Source organism: Diceros bicornis, chromosome 11, assembly GCF_020826845.1.
Source record: "Diceros bicornis minor isolate mBicDic1 chromosome 11, mDicBic1.mat.cur, whole genome shotgun sequence".
Lineage (NCBI taxonomy): Eukaryota > Metazoa > Chordata > Mammalia > Perissodactyla > Rhinocerotidae > Diceros > Diceros bicornis.
Window position 1 is genome coordinate 32,121,071 of NC_080750.1, and position 16,227 is coordinate 32,137,297.

At 37.8% G+C, this 16,227-nt stretch overlaps 1 protein-coding gene across 1 annotated transcript in view; it reads right to left on the reverse strand.

Annotated features, from left to right (window-relative positions):
• INPP4B (inositol polyphosphate-4-phosphatase type II B) overlaps positions 1-16,227 on the reverse strand; it is a 599,434-nt gene that overhangs the window by 50,685 nt on the left and 532,522 nt on the right. The gene's annotated exons all lie outside the window — the stretch shown is intronic.

Below are 16,227 nucleotides of genomic sequence, written 5' to 3' on the forward strand. Positions count from 1 at the left end.
AAGAGAACAGATAAACTGTTATATATTCATGCAATGTAATATTATATAATTGGTAAGATGAATAAAAAATGCTATATGTATCAACATGGATATATACTAAAAACTATGTTGAGCAAAAAAAAAAGCAAATTATAAGAGGATTCATACAAGATAACAGCAATAATATAAAGTTAAATGTGCAAAACTGTACCATATTTTTTAGGGATATATACATTTGGAGTAAAAATATGTATGAGAGTGTGAAACACCAAATTCAGGGTATTGATTTCCTCAGAGGAGAGAAGGTCAGGGATGGGAACCAGAAGAGGTATAAGGGGGGCTTCCACTCTACCTGGAAATATTTCTCTCTTACAAAACTTCTGAGGCTGAGTGATGGGTTCCTGAGTGTTTGTTATTTTATGATCTGTTCTTTTTTGTTTGTTTGAAACTTTCATGATTCTTTTTAAAGAAAGCACTGAGCCAAGATTCCAGGAAAATGATTTCTCATGCCAACTCTGCCCCTGCTTTGATGTGTGGTCTTAGGAGAGTTGCTTAACCCTCTGTCCCTATTTTCTCAACGGCAACAGGAGGACAGTAACCCTGTCATGCTTCATCGACTTGTAGTGGAAAACAATTAATAAAAGTCTTGGCAGAAGAGGCTACATTATTAAATTCTGTGTCAACTCTGCAAAATAGAGGAAGACATTAGTAGCTCTTAAGAGTTCATAGCCTCAGACAAGAAGCCTACTTTTTCAGGCAAAAGTCAGAATTTAACCAAAATTGGAAACGTTCTCTCACACACATGCAGGCACACACAACTATCACAATCATAAACATTTTCACAAACTCAGTCACTATTCTCCCACCACTCCCCAATGGAACAGAATAACCAAGTTCAGAATCACTTTTTAGTACCCATTTTCTCCTTGTTTTGTCAAATGGGGTTTCTTTAACAACAAGAGTTCTGAATATGATATTGACCTAAATCAAAGGCAGGGTGCTGACAAGTGAACAGGAACGAGACTGTGAACACTCAGTTGATTGAACTGTGATGCTAATGAGGCCAAGGCAATAATTTCATCACCTCACGGTCAAATGATTTTATGCGGCCAGAGAGTATTCCAAGATAAAATGGAAATTAAGGCTACCTTCCCAGTATCTATTTTACCCATTTCACACTGCATAGCAGGCACAAAATTTACATGGGATCAATCACATCCTCACTCTGAAGTCAATTGGTGTAATCCCATCCCCCTTGAAATCAGGACTAGTTCAGGGATGGGCATCTAAACGTAAGCCAATCAGAACTTGACTCTGACCTCAGCAATTGTTTCAAGGGTATGCAAGCGACCTATGCTGTTCCAGCTGAGTGAAGCTCAGGACTCTATAAAGTGGGAGAAGGAAGAAAAGCTCTCTTTATCTCTTCACCTCAGCATGCAGTTGAGCATGAGAATAACTGCTCTTAGTCATGAAGGGACTAGATGTAGGATAAAGTCAACATTAAGAGTGGCAGAGTGATGAAATAGGGCGGGAAACTGTCTTTTTAATACTGCTAAGCCACTGAACCAATCCTCTCTTGAAGGGTTGCCTGCTTTACCTCTGGAATTCTCAGTTTTGTTAATCAACAAATTTTCTCTGTTGCTCAAGTCAGTTTCAGTCAGGGTTTCTGTCATTTGCAACCAAAAGCATTCTAAGGTAAATACACGGTTCTATAGGCATTTTTAACATTGACCAGCCATATCGCAAATGTGTGCTATTGCTTTAGAGGTGAAGAAACAACAAATAAGTAAGAATATTTCTGGAAAGCAGCACATCAATCACTTCTACACTGACGGTTTTAAAACATGGCCCCACATTCTTTGATACTCCTTCTATTGAGAGGTGGAGTCTTTGTACCTTCACCTGGAATCTGGGTGGGCTTGTGACTATCTTGACTAATAGAGCACGGCAGAAGTGATGCTACATGACTACGGAGGCCAGGTCATAAATGAATACACAACTCTTCCCTGATTCTCTTGGAACTTTGGTCTGTATTCCCTCTTTTGGGGATGCTGTCTATAGAACCCAGGCACTACGCTGGGAGAAGCCCAAGCTACATGGTGGGTCGTGTAGGTATTCAAGTCAACAGTTTCAGCTAATCCCAGACTTTGAGCTATCCTAGCCCAGGTGCCAGAATGTGAGCGCAGAAGCCTGCAAATGACTCCAGTTCCCGGTCATTTAAGTGACCCCCAGCCACTTTTCTTTCAAGTTGAAGTCCCAGATATCACGGAGTGGACACAAACCATCCCCACTTGCCCTGTCTGAAAACCTAACCCACAGAATCTGTGAGCATAAATAAAATGATTCTGATTTTATATCAGTTAACTTGGGATAATTTGTTACCTAGCAATGAATAACCAGAACAACTACAATTAAAACAACTTAGAAGGGCTCGTACTTTTAAGTATGAAAAAATGAACATATGAAGAATAATGCTTTCACAGTCCACTCCAGTTAGTACCATATTCTGTAATATCAAGTCTTTTCTATAATTATTTCAGAAACAATTATGGTTAAGTGTACTAGCAAGCAAACAAATGCAATTAGGTGAAAGCCATTGAGTTGTCTTAAAAGTGGAAATTATGTTCTTTTAGATGCTGTGAAATCTTGAAAAATGTAAAAGAGAAAGCCCCACTGAAACCAGCTTCATTTAAATTGTATTTCCGCTTTCCAATTTATGAAAAAGGCAACATAAGAAATCAAATATCAAACTCCCAACCTGATCAGAGCTGAATAATATTTTTGACCTATGCACTCTCACTGTTTCCTCTTAAATGAATTTTAAGATTGCATCACCCAAAGCAAAGGAAAAGACAAACTTTGAAAGTAATTGTTAAAATATATTAAAAGCAATGTGTTAAAAATTCTTTTAGAATTTCTTCCCTCAGTATTGTATGCTGAAGGCCATGACATGGGTCTTGGTGTGCAGGGAGAAGAGAGAACTATAATATATTAATCTTTTTTCCTATATTCATTTGTTTTCAAGAAATCAATTGTGATTTGATCTCCAAACAAGTCATGTCAAAGGGTTGGGAGAGGGTTTGTAGGTAGATGACTCTCAAAAACCTAAATTCTGGTCTCCTCAAGATAACCTGAGATAGTTTTATGCCTAGACAATAGAAAATTTGAGTATGAACAGGAGCTTTACAGAAACCCCCCAGTTCAGTCTCCTTGTGAGCCTGGTTGCACTACGTGGACTAATTTCGCCTGCATTCAAATGGCCTAGGTCCTTAGCACTGAAAGGGGTTGGATGACCACATCTTTTTCTCCCAGGTCAACTTCCAAGTCCCTGCATTACCCTGACAAGAGCAATAGCAAGAAAAGGCCTGTTGAGAGCACACACTACATGCAAAAATCTGAAAACCAAAGCAAGAATGGACTCTCAAAGCTTAGGACAGAGAGGAAAGCAGCTTTCGAGGTAATTCCAGTGCCTCACCTCCTCGCCCATGCAAAAGCCAGGCTGCCAGGGAAATATACCGAGGTCAAATAGCAGCCCAGAGAGGCAGATGCACAAGAAGGCCTTCTCCAAAAAAGAAGGGCTCACCTCTTCCATATTCCTCCTCTTTCTGATAAGGTGGAAGGAACGGATTCCTAAACTGCCAGAATGACGGGCAAAGAAAAGGGAAATAGTTGAGAAGACTGGGCTTTTTTCCAAGAGCCAAGGTCTCTGGATCATCCTCTTAGGCTTCTGGAGGCAAGTAAGAATGCAGTCTTAAATAGTTCATGCTATACAGAATAAAATAAGTAACTCCTGAGGTGTTAAGAAAGGTACAAATGAGGTAAGATAGAGGAAGGAGATTATGGAAATAAAGCTGCTTTGGGAGGCTCCAAAATGAAAACGAAAAAGGTAATAAGAACAGAAGACCTACATTGTATTCCATTCATGTAGCTCCTTTTTTGGCTTGAAGTGATTTCTAGTCTGATAATCTGGGATTCTTATATATTTATAGCTTATTGATAGCAACAAAATCTATTAATCTACATGTGTTGTGAGACTTCTCTTTTCTAATCCAGCCTGACAAAGATAATTTTATCTTTGAATCTTTAATTTCTCCCCCTTACCTGACTTCAAAGAAGAGTTCTGCTTTTTCTGGAGTTTCGTTACGCAGAATTTGAAGCAGGAAGAAAGAAAGGTGGAAAGAAAGGTGGAATGAAACAAAAGGCCTTGCACTTGTGCTTTTGGGAGAACTAGAATAGTAAGTAAGGAGTGAATGTTTGGAAGAGTGACATGCTCAATAGTTGAATGAATTAGAGAGTGGAAAAAAGGATTTAAAAAGTAAAATAAGTTACTAGTTGTCTTTTCTTTGATGTTTAATTAAAAGTTGGAAATAATTTTTAGTTACCTTTAACTATTGGGCTCTTTATTGGATGTGATCCTATGCTGAAACTGGAGTCATAAGAGACTGGTATTAATTCAAGTCAAATTCAGATATTTATTTGCAAAAGGGACAATGAATCTTAACATTTTTTTAATAGCCACCTTACTCCTCACTGTGGGGCCAATGAACTTATCCTAACGGTGATGATTTCAGGAGCTCTGATTTCCATCAGGGTATACCAAAAAGGAAAATGAGCTTTTTTGAAAGATTATCGGAGAAGCAGTGATTATATGAAAAAGTCCATTAAGGTTAATATAGCTAGCTATTTTAAGGATTACAGACAAGAAAGAGAAGAAAAAAGGCTACTGAATGGAGAAGAGAGGCAGGTTGGTTTAGACTATAGGAAGATCTTTATAATCAAATCTAACTGGACCAATAAGTTGATTTGTTTCTACACAGGAGAAATATAACTCTCTTGAGAAACTCAAAGTGCATACAATCATTATCTTATCCATCTCTCTAACATTCATAAGTGCCGTTTGACATCTTCTCATCACAGAAATTGACACTGGAAACATTAATTTCCTTTCTCTGGCGAGATAATGGTAGAAGGTACTTTGGAGTACAGGTATATTCGTATTAATTATTCTTATTTAGCTGATAATGAAATGGAGGCATTCAAAACATCAAGTGACTCACCTAAGTGAGCTTTCAATTGAATTCAGACCTTTTGATTTCATGTCATTTTACTAGACTGGTTTCCTGGGAGTCCAGCCAATCTTTGATGAGTGGTGGAGTCTGGAATGCAAGACTTAGTCTAAAGAGAGGAGAGCCCAAATGATAAGGAAAGAATGTAGAAAAATGTAAGGATGACTAAAAGGCTAGAAATCTGAGTCTTTACCTACACAAATTAGAGCGGAATTGGGCTAACCAACAAAACTGATGCATCTAATTTGTGAGGACCATGAAGTAACACAGAAGACGCAGAGATCAATGCTGAGTTGAACAGAGGTGGCCATTTGTATGTGTGCGTGCGAGTGTGTGTGTCTATCTGTATTACTCGTGGTGTTGTTTGTGTGTGTTGCCTTGATCCAGTCCATAAGTTAACGGACACGAAAAGTCTATGTCTGTGGTTTTACCTGCACACAAAAAATTAAAATTAAATATTGTTTTGTATCACTTTTCCCTTCAAAAAGATACAGGCGTGCTTCAAGAGACGTATCAGATAAAAAGAAAAAGTCTCTTAATCTTTGTCAACATTAGAGAGCATTAAGAACTTCGAGAGGTAAGCGCATCAGAGTTTCTTCCACAATGACTTGAAAATAAATTTGTAATTAAAAGTATGCAGAAATTATAAACAGAAAATGAAGTTATACTGATGGAAATATTCAAGTGTTTTTAAATCTCCAACTCTAAATTTGGAAGATCAGAAGCTCTTCAACAGAAATGGAAGATCCACTGTATAAATGAGAAGAACACTTAACTGGGAGTCAGAAAATACGAAATTTCATCCTTGTTCTCCCACTAGCTGGGTGTGTGAACTTAACAAAGTCTATCCTGGATCCTGAGCCCCTCATAGCAAATGATAGGGTTGGACTAGATCGGTACTTCTTCAACTGTGTCCTGAGGAGTACTTATTTAGCAAGATGCTAAATGAGTATTTTATATTTTTTTGTGTGGCCCCATAATGCAATAAAAATTCTATTTTAAACAAAATTAAATAGGTTTAGACACTATAGATTAGGGTTGGCAAACAATGGCTTGCAGGCTAAACCCAGCCGATTCTGTGTTTTTGTAAATACGGTTTCATTAGAACTCAGTGATGTTCATTAATTTACATATTGTCTATGGCTTATTTTCCCCTACAATGGCAGAGTCAAGTAGTTGTGACAGAGATCCTACGGCTTTCAAAGCCTGAGTTATTTACTCTTGGTCCCTCACATAAAACGTTTGCTGACCATGACATAGACCTCAGAACTTTCAACATGATAATGTGAATTCCAAAATAATTTGACTGTAGAATCCTTTTATTGCCCAACATTCACTAGCAGAAAGTGTTCCTTGGAATAGTCTAGATTAGATTATTTCCAAGATTCAATAGCTTTCTATTTCTCTCTGATTCTTTAAAACATCCAACTAAATGACCCAATCTATCGCATTCATTTATTCATTCAACAAATATTTATGTAGGATAAGCTATGTGAGAGACAATATTTTTAGTATTTGGGGCACAATGTCAACAAACAGACAAGGAGACTTGTCCTCATGGAGCTGACAGTCTGGTGAGGAGACACAGCCAAACAAGGTAAATGGCATATCGCCCTAGATGATGATAGATAGATGTTATGGAGAAAAATAGGGCATGGGAGATTGCAATTTTAAAGAGGATGGTCAACAAAGGCCTTACTGAGAAAGTGACATTCGGGGAAAGACTTAAAGGAGGAGAGCGAAGGATCCGTACAGCAGGAAAGCATTTAAGGCAGAGGAAATAGCCAATGAAAAAGCCCTAAGAAACAGCAAGAGGCCAGTGTGGAGCAGAGTGAAGCAAGAGAGGGAGAGAGATGTAGGAGAGGAGTCAAAGAGCAAATTTTTTGCTAGATTATGTGGAGCCTTAGACACCATTGTAAGAACTTAGGTTTTTACTCTGCAAAAAAATAGGGGGCTATTGGAAGAGTTTGAGGAGAGACATGATTAGATTTCCAGTTTTAAATGATAACTTAGGCTGCTGATAAGATTATACTGAATGAGGTTGAGAGGGGAAACAAAGAGACTGGGAGGAGTCTACTGCCATATCTGGAAGGAAGAATAACAAGGGCTTGCAAAGAGTAGGTGATGAGAATGGGGGTATATATTTTGAAAATAGAACCAATGAGATTTTCTGATGGACTGGAAGTAGGGTATGAGAAAAAGAGAAGAGTCAAGGGTGACTCCATTTTTTTTTTTTCTGCCAAAGCAACAAAAAAGTTAGAATTGATAAAAATTGAAATGGGGGAGATTGTAGGAAGAGCAAGTTTTTAAGGGCATATCAAGAACAAACTTTGAGGTGTTGCAAAAGATATATGAGTTCAGAGAAGAGAGATGGGGTGGTGATGTAGGCATGAAGGTCAATAATTAATAGATGGTATTTAAAGCAATGAGACCGTGTTCAACAAGGGAGCAGAGTAGACACCATGGACTGAATCCTGGGACACTCCAACATTAGAGATCAGAAAGATAATGACGAATCAGTAATGGAGACTGAAAAGCAGCTGCCAGAGAAAGAGTGAGAGCAATCACAGAAGTGTGGTGGCCTGGAAGGCAAGTGGTGAAAGAGGGAAAAAATAACCATGTCAAACCTATCACTAGATCAGTTAAGATGAGGACAGAGAACTGAGCATTGGCTTTAACAACACGGAAGTCCTGACCAAAACAGTTCCAGTGAAGGAATTAGGACTGGGCAGAGGGAGTAGTTGGGCTGCAATGTAGCCACACAAAGGCCTCACATGATCCCTCAGGGTAGTGTCAAATTGAGGCAAGGAGTCAGCCTTTATATTTCCTCTTGGACCAGTCATTAGACTCAGGCTGACTGGCGAAGTGGAGGGGATGTGACTTTGAGTTAAGCTGCCCTCCTCAGCCAAGGGCAGTTCTTGGAGAGGGACTCAGTTAAGAGTGTTCATCTGTCAGCCTCTCAGTGGCTGCGGGAATGAGGGTTTCAATCCTCAAGGGTGGAGATGTGGGCCGTGCACCAGAGCATCCACTGTAGTGCAATAGAAACTGCATGCTTCACCATCATGGCTCCCAGCAAAACAGCCGGCCGTGATGTGCAAGGTGTTCACAGGTGGTGGGTGCCAAGATCATTGCTGCTCCTCTCTTTTACCATTTTCATGAAAACAACAAAAAAAGAACCAGTTCCAGTGAAGTTATGTGGACTAAAGGCTGACTGGAGTGGTTTTAGCAGAAAAACAGGTGGAGAAAAATTAGAGCAGCTAGTGATCTTCAAATCTCCCTTTTATCTGCTGTTTTTGGAACATTTGCAACCTTAAGGTAGTCCTGCATGATTTACCCTCTACTGTCAATCCCTCTTACTCATCTTTTGTACATCTATGCAATGCCAAACATATGGAAAATATGTGCAAAATTCCTCAGCCATCTGAATGTTTCCAAATACACATATGTTTGAAATAAAATAAGCAAAATATTTGGATGACTAACTGGATTTTTCATTTGTATATTTGGATGTCTACATAGTACCAAGTTGAGATGTCTATAAAACAGAAATTATTAGTAGTAAATTAATTATGAAATAGTAATTTATAGTTCCTCTTGGAAGGATATTCATGTGTTAATTTAAGAAAATGCTTGTGTCTTCTTATATCGTATATCTTCAAGTTTGTTAAAAATACCCCACAAAATCAGTAATATTCAGATTATTCTTTGTGATCAGGAAACTTAGACACATTAACTTAGCTTGACAATAAATCGAGGGAATCTCACATTGAAGAGAATCATGATTAGAGCTGAGTTGCTTTATATACACATTTCACTGAAGTCAATAAATGTTTTTTAAACAACAAACAAATAAAAGATACAACAGTTTTAATATTCTGGGAAATTTCACTTTCTTTTGCATGCATGTCTAAACTATAGGTGCAAGGCAAACACAAATTTACAATTTGATAGCTAAATCTATAACATCTTACAAGTCTAAGCTAGTGGTTCTCAAATCATACTGTGCAGTGGAATCACCCGGAGGACTTGTTAAAACACAAATTGCTGACCCCACATCCAGATGTGGATTTGTTTGAAATTAGTCTTGTGGATAAAAGGGAAGGAGAGGTGCTGAGAGGCAAAAGGGTAGATTATGCTGGTCAACTGCTGATTTGCTCTCATATCTATCTGTACCTTTTCCCATTCTGCTCTCTATCACAGGAAACCTCATTTCCCAGGCTACTTGCTGCCCTCTGACTTTTATGTTTGGGCAATCAAGACAAGGTTAGGGGCCGGCCCTGTGGCTTAGCAGTTAAGTGCGCGCGCTCCGCTACTGGCGGCCCCGGGTTCAGATCCCGGGCGTGCACCGACGCACCGCTTCTCCAGCCATGCTGAGGCCGCGTCCCACATACAGCAACTAGAAGGATGTGCAACTAGGACATACAACTATCTACTGGGGCATTGGGGAGGAAAAAAAGGAGGACGATTGGCAATAGATGTTAGCTCAGAGCTGGTCTTCCTCAGCAAAAAGAGGAGGATTAGCACGGATGTTAGCTCAGGGCGGATGTTCCTCACAAAAGAAAAAAAAAAAAGACAAGATTAAAGGGAAGGAGGAAGCCAGAAGGCAGTATATTTCTCCTCCAATCTCTCTGCTTCTTATGAGTCTCTTGAAGTGGTAGTGGCTTCTCCATGGCTCCAGATCCCACTGGGGCAACTTCTCTGTCCACGGTCTCAGCTTCTGCTGGACACCTCCCATCAAAACTCTAAATACCTCCAGGTGTCCCCAGCATTTGTGCTCTGGTGACACTACACCTAGGTCCCTTCAGCACCTAGGTTAGTAGCAGCTTCCTGATATTGCTACACTCAGGGTGGCTACACCAATCCCTGGTTAATTTTTCCCATCTTCTTCATGTCTACCACCAATACTCTGCAGTCAATTCCTAGAATGCTTGTTTTCCTGACTGGGCCCTGACTAATACAGTTACTAAGAAGTTGGCATTATTTTTTATGTTACCACACTACAGCCTAGGCTGGCATATCCTGTTTAATTCAGATACCCTTCTCTATCTGATCCTGTTGACAGGTTAATCTCTTCTTGCACAGCCTGACCTCACCCCTAAAGTTTATAGACATGAGAAAGGAAGCAGAGAGAAAAGAGATAGTGAGAAAAGAGAGAAAGGTGATGAGGGGGAAGAGTCTAACAATACTTTTTGTCACCAAGATCTGAACCTTAGTGGACAGAATAAAATAGTAGCCTCTGATATCTCTGCTCTGTAAATGTTGAGAGGCTGTCCTAATGTTCAGAAAAGGTCTCTACATAAATGTGAATCATTCAGGGGAAATCTAGTATTACCATATGTGGAGAAAAAGTTAATAATTTACAAATTTACTTTGAAACTTGGGAAATACTTAACCCGTATCAGAAAGTCCTTTTGCTAATCAGAAACACTCAGATTGTTTGAAGACCTTTTGTGGGGTGTGTGAATGAGTGTGAGTGTGTGTGTGTGTGCGCACGTGCATGTACATATGTCAGTGCATGTGTTTGTTAATATCCTTTGATATATTTGCCTTGCTTTCTTTCCTCATTTTATAATTCAGGTCATTTCCAGGGCCTGCTAAGGTCTGGGGAGCCAGGCTCAGGATAGGTGATAGTCTAAGGATAGACAGCTCAGAAAAGCAGGGACAAGACACATAGCTTATTCTGAGAAAGTGAAAGCAGCACCTTTAAACTTGTGGCAGCAGTGAACCACAATGCCACTGTCAACACACGTGGGCTCCAATTTTAGGTTAATATTCAGATACACCCCTTTTTGTTTATGGACCTTTGCCCATCAATGAGGCCCAGATAGCTGATGCTGTCAGTATTGATTCCATCACATATTTTCTGGTCTGCAACAGAGCTCATAAAAAAATCACTAACTGAAGGAAATATCCATTTAAGTAGCCTGAATTTTCATTGATAAACAGAGCAGATGTGGTGCAACTCTTCTCTCTGATATATGCTCAATATTCCAAGAACTAATTCACATGCTGCTCCTCAGTGATTTTATCCATTTGTAACACAAGATGCCTGTTAGCATGTGACAGCAACTGTTTTCCCACACTCTGTGGCATTGAACAGTAGGGAAAGTCCAACAGTGTGACTGTCAGAAGAAGTTTGCAAAGACCTACTACTGATCTCTTTCAGAGCACAATATACATTATAAATGTTGTACCTAGTTTTCTGTTTCTCAGCAATAGTCTGAAGCGTATCAGTTTGTAAGATTATTTTACATGGAGTACAATTCTGAATGATACCTTGGTAGCTCTGTGCTATTCATTCCTTCTATAAAAAAAAAAAATCCAACAATTTCATTCAGGAAAGTATCATCATACACTTGTTCTAGGAAAATTATCTTGATTTATTAGAGAGTTCTTTCCTATATTTGAAAACTTTGCTAAATTTTCAATGGCTGTATGGCACTATACTTCTTAAAAGAATTATTAGATATTAAGGGTGAGTTGATTCCTTCTCTGATCTAACAAAATCCAATTTTAGATATCCAACATTGTATTCATAGTTAAGCTTTTCTTTTACATCTACTTTTGGGAAATCCTCTCATTTGAAGGTTTTCTCGTCTCAATGGAGTCCTGTTACTTTTTATATAATTTGTATTATTTTGGGTTTTAATATTTATTATAATTTTCTTTCAAATTTTATCCTTAACTGACCAGCTTTGCTCCATTGATTTATTTTTTAAATGAGAGATAAGATGAATCAAAATGCTAAAAATGAAAAATGTTAACTAAAAATATAAGTTCAAAGGACACAAAAATATTTTGATCTAAATAAATCATGCCCTGTTAACTAAATGTTAGCTCAATAAAACTAAACGTCAGAGTGATTGACACACAGGCACAGCTTTTATGAATTATAGTTAAAGAATTATATTTTAATTATTATGTTAAAAGAATTTAACAGGCTATCAGGGAAAATCATGACTGATCTGATTTTTTTAAAGTCAGTGAAGTGGATGCGAACAAAATCTTTTTTCAAGGCCTTTTCCTCTGAAGACCGTGGGAGACCTGACAGACGGTGGACCAGCAGGGGTCTGAAGACCAACCCCAAACTACGCTTTGGACTCTTTCAAAACCGTTTATACTCAGAACATCAATCCTAAAGAATTATCTGTGACCTTTTGGAATTCTTCAGGTGTTGAAGAGGACTCAACCAGGCATGGTAGATTTCTTTTGCCTAAAGCCAAAATACTACTTTTTGCCTCTCAAGCAACGTTCTGTCTCTGCATCACATGGGAGGCCTCGTCCTCTGTTCTCTCTTGGGGCTCCTTGTGGGCTTTCTGGCTAGTTCCAGGGGCTTTATCATTGCACCCTTCTATAGGAACTCTTGGCAGGGTCAAGAGTAGGCCCTTAGCGCCTGGCCACCGTCCTGCAATTTCCATCTGTCTTTAAAATTTCCATCTGGCTTGGAAAACTACAGGGAAATAAAAAAGAAAAACTCTCTCACTTGATTCTATTGCTTTCAGCCTATTTTTTTCATTTCTCTTTTAATCACTGTTAACTTGTTGAAGCGGATGGCTTTCCCTCTGTTTCTCTATTTGTGCAACATGTGTTCTCTTCTTAAATGCCTGTGATGTGGTTTCACTGCATGTTTGTATTAAAACCACTCTGGTGAATGTCATCAATGACTCAAAACCACCAAATCCAACAGTTTCTTTTCAATCCTTATTCTTCCTTCTTCATCAACATGTTAGTTATTGTTGCTCACCCTCTGCTGGTTGATATTCTTCTCATTTAGCTATGGTGATACTTGATGACCATCGACCTCTAGTAATTTCTCCATTTTTTGCAGGTTCCTTAGTCCTCTTTTCCTTATACTTATGGATAGTCTTCTCCTATCATGTGATGTTTTCTCACTTTCTATGTGGAATACATAGAAAACTATCTAAACAATTCCTCTAAAAATAATTATCCATAAAATATTAGGTTCTTATCCTATTTTCCTATTTCTATAAATGGAAAGAATGCATAGGATCTTTTATTTTTTCTAGTGCAGAAGTCAAATCTGTGGCAATGCATAACCACACAATGAATGTCAAAAATGACCAAGTAGAAAGTAACACTTTTGAACAACAACAACAAAACTAAATTACTCATAAAAAGGATCAACATTCCAAAACAGCAACACATATTCTGGAAAGAGATTTAGAGTTAATGTAGATTATTCTTTGATCACATTGAGTCATTAAATTGTAAGCTCCTAGGGGCACAGACTGTATCTTATTCATCTTTCACCATCCATAGTGATTGGCACAGAATTTTACACATAATATGATCTCCATCAATGTCTGCTAAATTGAATGCGAGGCTTCTGGCAACAATTGCGAAAAAAAAAATACAGGATGAAATATGACAACAACATTTTTTTTTTACTTACCCTCATTACAAATCTAAGATTTTTTAAAAGTATTTTGTGTGCAATTCATACGCTGTAGTTGATGAAATACTATATATAAAAGAGGGATGTCAAGTATTGAGGAGATAGTTGACAACAGTTCACAAAAGACTCTGACTGTTTTCCCTTCTTAGCTCACAGCGCTAGACAGCCCACCCTCCCAGTGCTGACATAGGAGTCAACAAGTGGTAGCATTCCAATAGACCCATATGGCAATATCTTCCTCCTTTGTTTTGGGAAAAGGGCAAGAGATGGGTATTATTATCAGAGAGAGAACAGAGAGATTGGAGATGATGAACTGACACTTGGTCACTCCTCATTTAAAGGGGAGAGAAAGAAGCATTTCATCTGCTCCTTCCACCAAAGTCAGGAACTCCGAATCATGTATAAGATGTGATGGTGACTCTAAAACATGGCACGTTTGTGCTAGTGATTTACACAACTGCTTTATTTTATCTTGCCAACCCAAAATTTAATTGTCCTAATGTTTTCAGTGGGCGTGAAAGGGGCCTTGAAAAGTTTCTGAGATCATCAAATCCAATAGAAGATCAGAACAAGAGGAGAGAGAAGCACTCATACCTGCCTCACTGTAGCTTCCCCAGTTGATCAAAGGGGCCAGTAAGTATCACAGGTAGGGCCTGAGGAGAAGTAGCTTCTGATGATTTACTGTGCCTTAGAGTCAGGGCAGAGAGAACAACTGTCTGAGAGCTGCATTACTGTACAAAGAAAATATGAAGGCAGAAATCCACAATGCCCAGTACCCAGACAGAGCAAACAGACCTCACAGTTAGCCACAGCTCTGTCTGATACCAATTTCAGATATATATCTCTTGCTTCAGAAGAAGATTGAGCAAAGATTCACAGGAAAGGGATTGCCCATTCTTGGGATCTCCATATTTGGCTTCCTTCTCTGTAACAGGCACTTCCCAGTTCTAGACTCCATGAATCCTCCAAGAGAGGGAAAGAGAGAGAGGCTGTCCCTCCCTACCAAGCCTTCCACTAGTGGCCCTTCTGCAGATACAAGGAAGATATACGGTTGGAGGATAATAACATTTGAATTTGATTGAATATTTATTTCAAATGACCTTGAGATTTTAAAATAGATTAGTCTAAAATCACCAGACAATGCTGAACACATTGAAAGGAAGTGAGGTATATTGTTTGGCAATATTAATTCTCGCCCCTTCCCCATTACTAACTCCTAAGGGGTGAGTGCTCAGTAAAGCTGATAGTAGTTATTAAGATAGAACAATTCCATGTGCACAGATTGCTGAACTGAGACTATTAATTGAATCTACTACATATTTAACAGAATTAGAGAATGTTTCAGGCAGAATAAATATTTTGGGTCATTAAAATTTCTATATAAGAAGAGTAAAAAGATGAGAGCTATTTGACTGGGAGTGAATATATAGGCTGAAATGGATTTATTCCTTAAATCCTGATTATCACAAAAGTAGGGGACATCTCTTAAGGTTAAAAAAGTCTTTTGGGAAGAAAGGGAAATTTTTTACTTCAAGAACATGTAGAATTTGACTATTTAATTCATAAATCATAAAAAATCAGCATTAGTTAAATTAATGGACAGCACATCCAAAGTGGATTAATAAATGAAAGTAATATGTTTAGAGGATTAACTTATTCTTTAAACATTGATACAAATTATCACTTGATTTCACTGTGAAAGAAAAATAATAGATTATATGGATTATGGGTACAGTCCAGCATGGTAGTTTTTTCCTCCTTAACAAATAGCCTAACCTCTATTCACACTCTTAATAAAGCTTTATGCTTTCTTCCTTGAATGGAGTGAACCCAAATGATGCTTTGGGTTACAATATTTCTGCATGAGGAATAACCCCATATATGTCAGTATAATTGCATAAATCAGGTTCGGACTTCTGTTATGGAAAACCACTGTCATACACCAACTTCACTCTGTGCCAAATCTATGATAGTGTTGTCTCAAAAATATATTAATATCATAGGAAACAAAATATCAGAAAAAATTCAGTATGTTAAGACAACTGTCTAACTAATGAAATATAATTGGTTTGATGCAAAAGTCCATTCTGTTTTTAAGGATGAAATATGTATACGAGTTTTAAAAAGTTATATTTAATTAGCAATATATTATATGAAGTCTCATGTTCTTCAAATTTTTTAAACTTATATTCCTATAGTTTAAATTACTTGAAGGTAGGAATTATTTCGTATTTCATATCTCAGATGATATTTCAACAATTACTTACACATATTTGGTTTTTAGGTGACAGATTGTTTATGTATAGTATTGAAATCCTTCATAGATTTTGCCAACAACCTACTTTTTAATATAATGTATGTTTTGAGTAAGGATGGCATATCATCGGTTCTCAAGTATTAATATGGATTAGAAATCATCATTGTTTACAGGTTCCCAGGTGATACTAATGCTGATCGTCCAGGGACCACACTTTGAAAGGACCCACATAAATAGAAATCAAGTTTTTTGTAAAAATTCTGAGAATTACTTCCAAATTATAAGTAACTTATAAAAACAATTATCCACCAACATCCAAGTTATAACATACTCTTTTTTCATTAATTACTAATGCAAAACAGTTTTATTTATACTATTAACTTTTCAAGTAATTAACAAACTTAAAATTCATAAGTATGCTGGCTGCCAAAGAATCTCCCTGTACTTAATTTCATTTTGCCATTAAAAAATAATTTATGTGAAATAAAATGATATAAAAACTGCAGGCG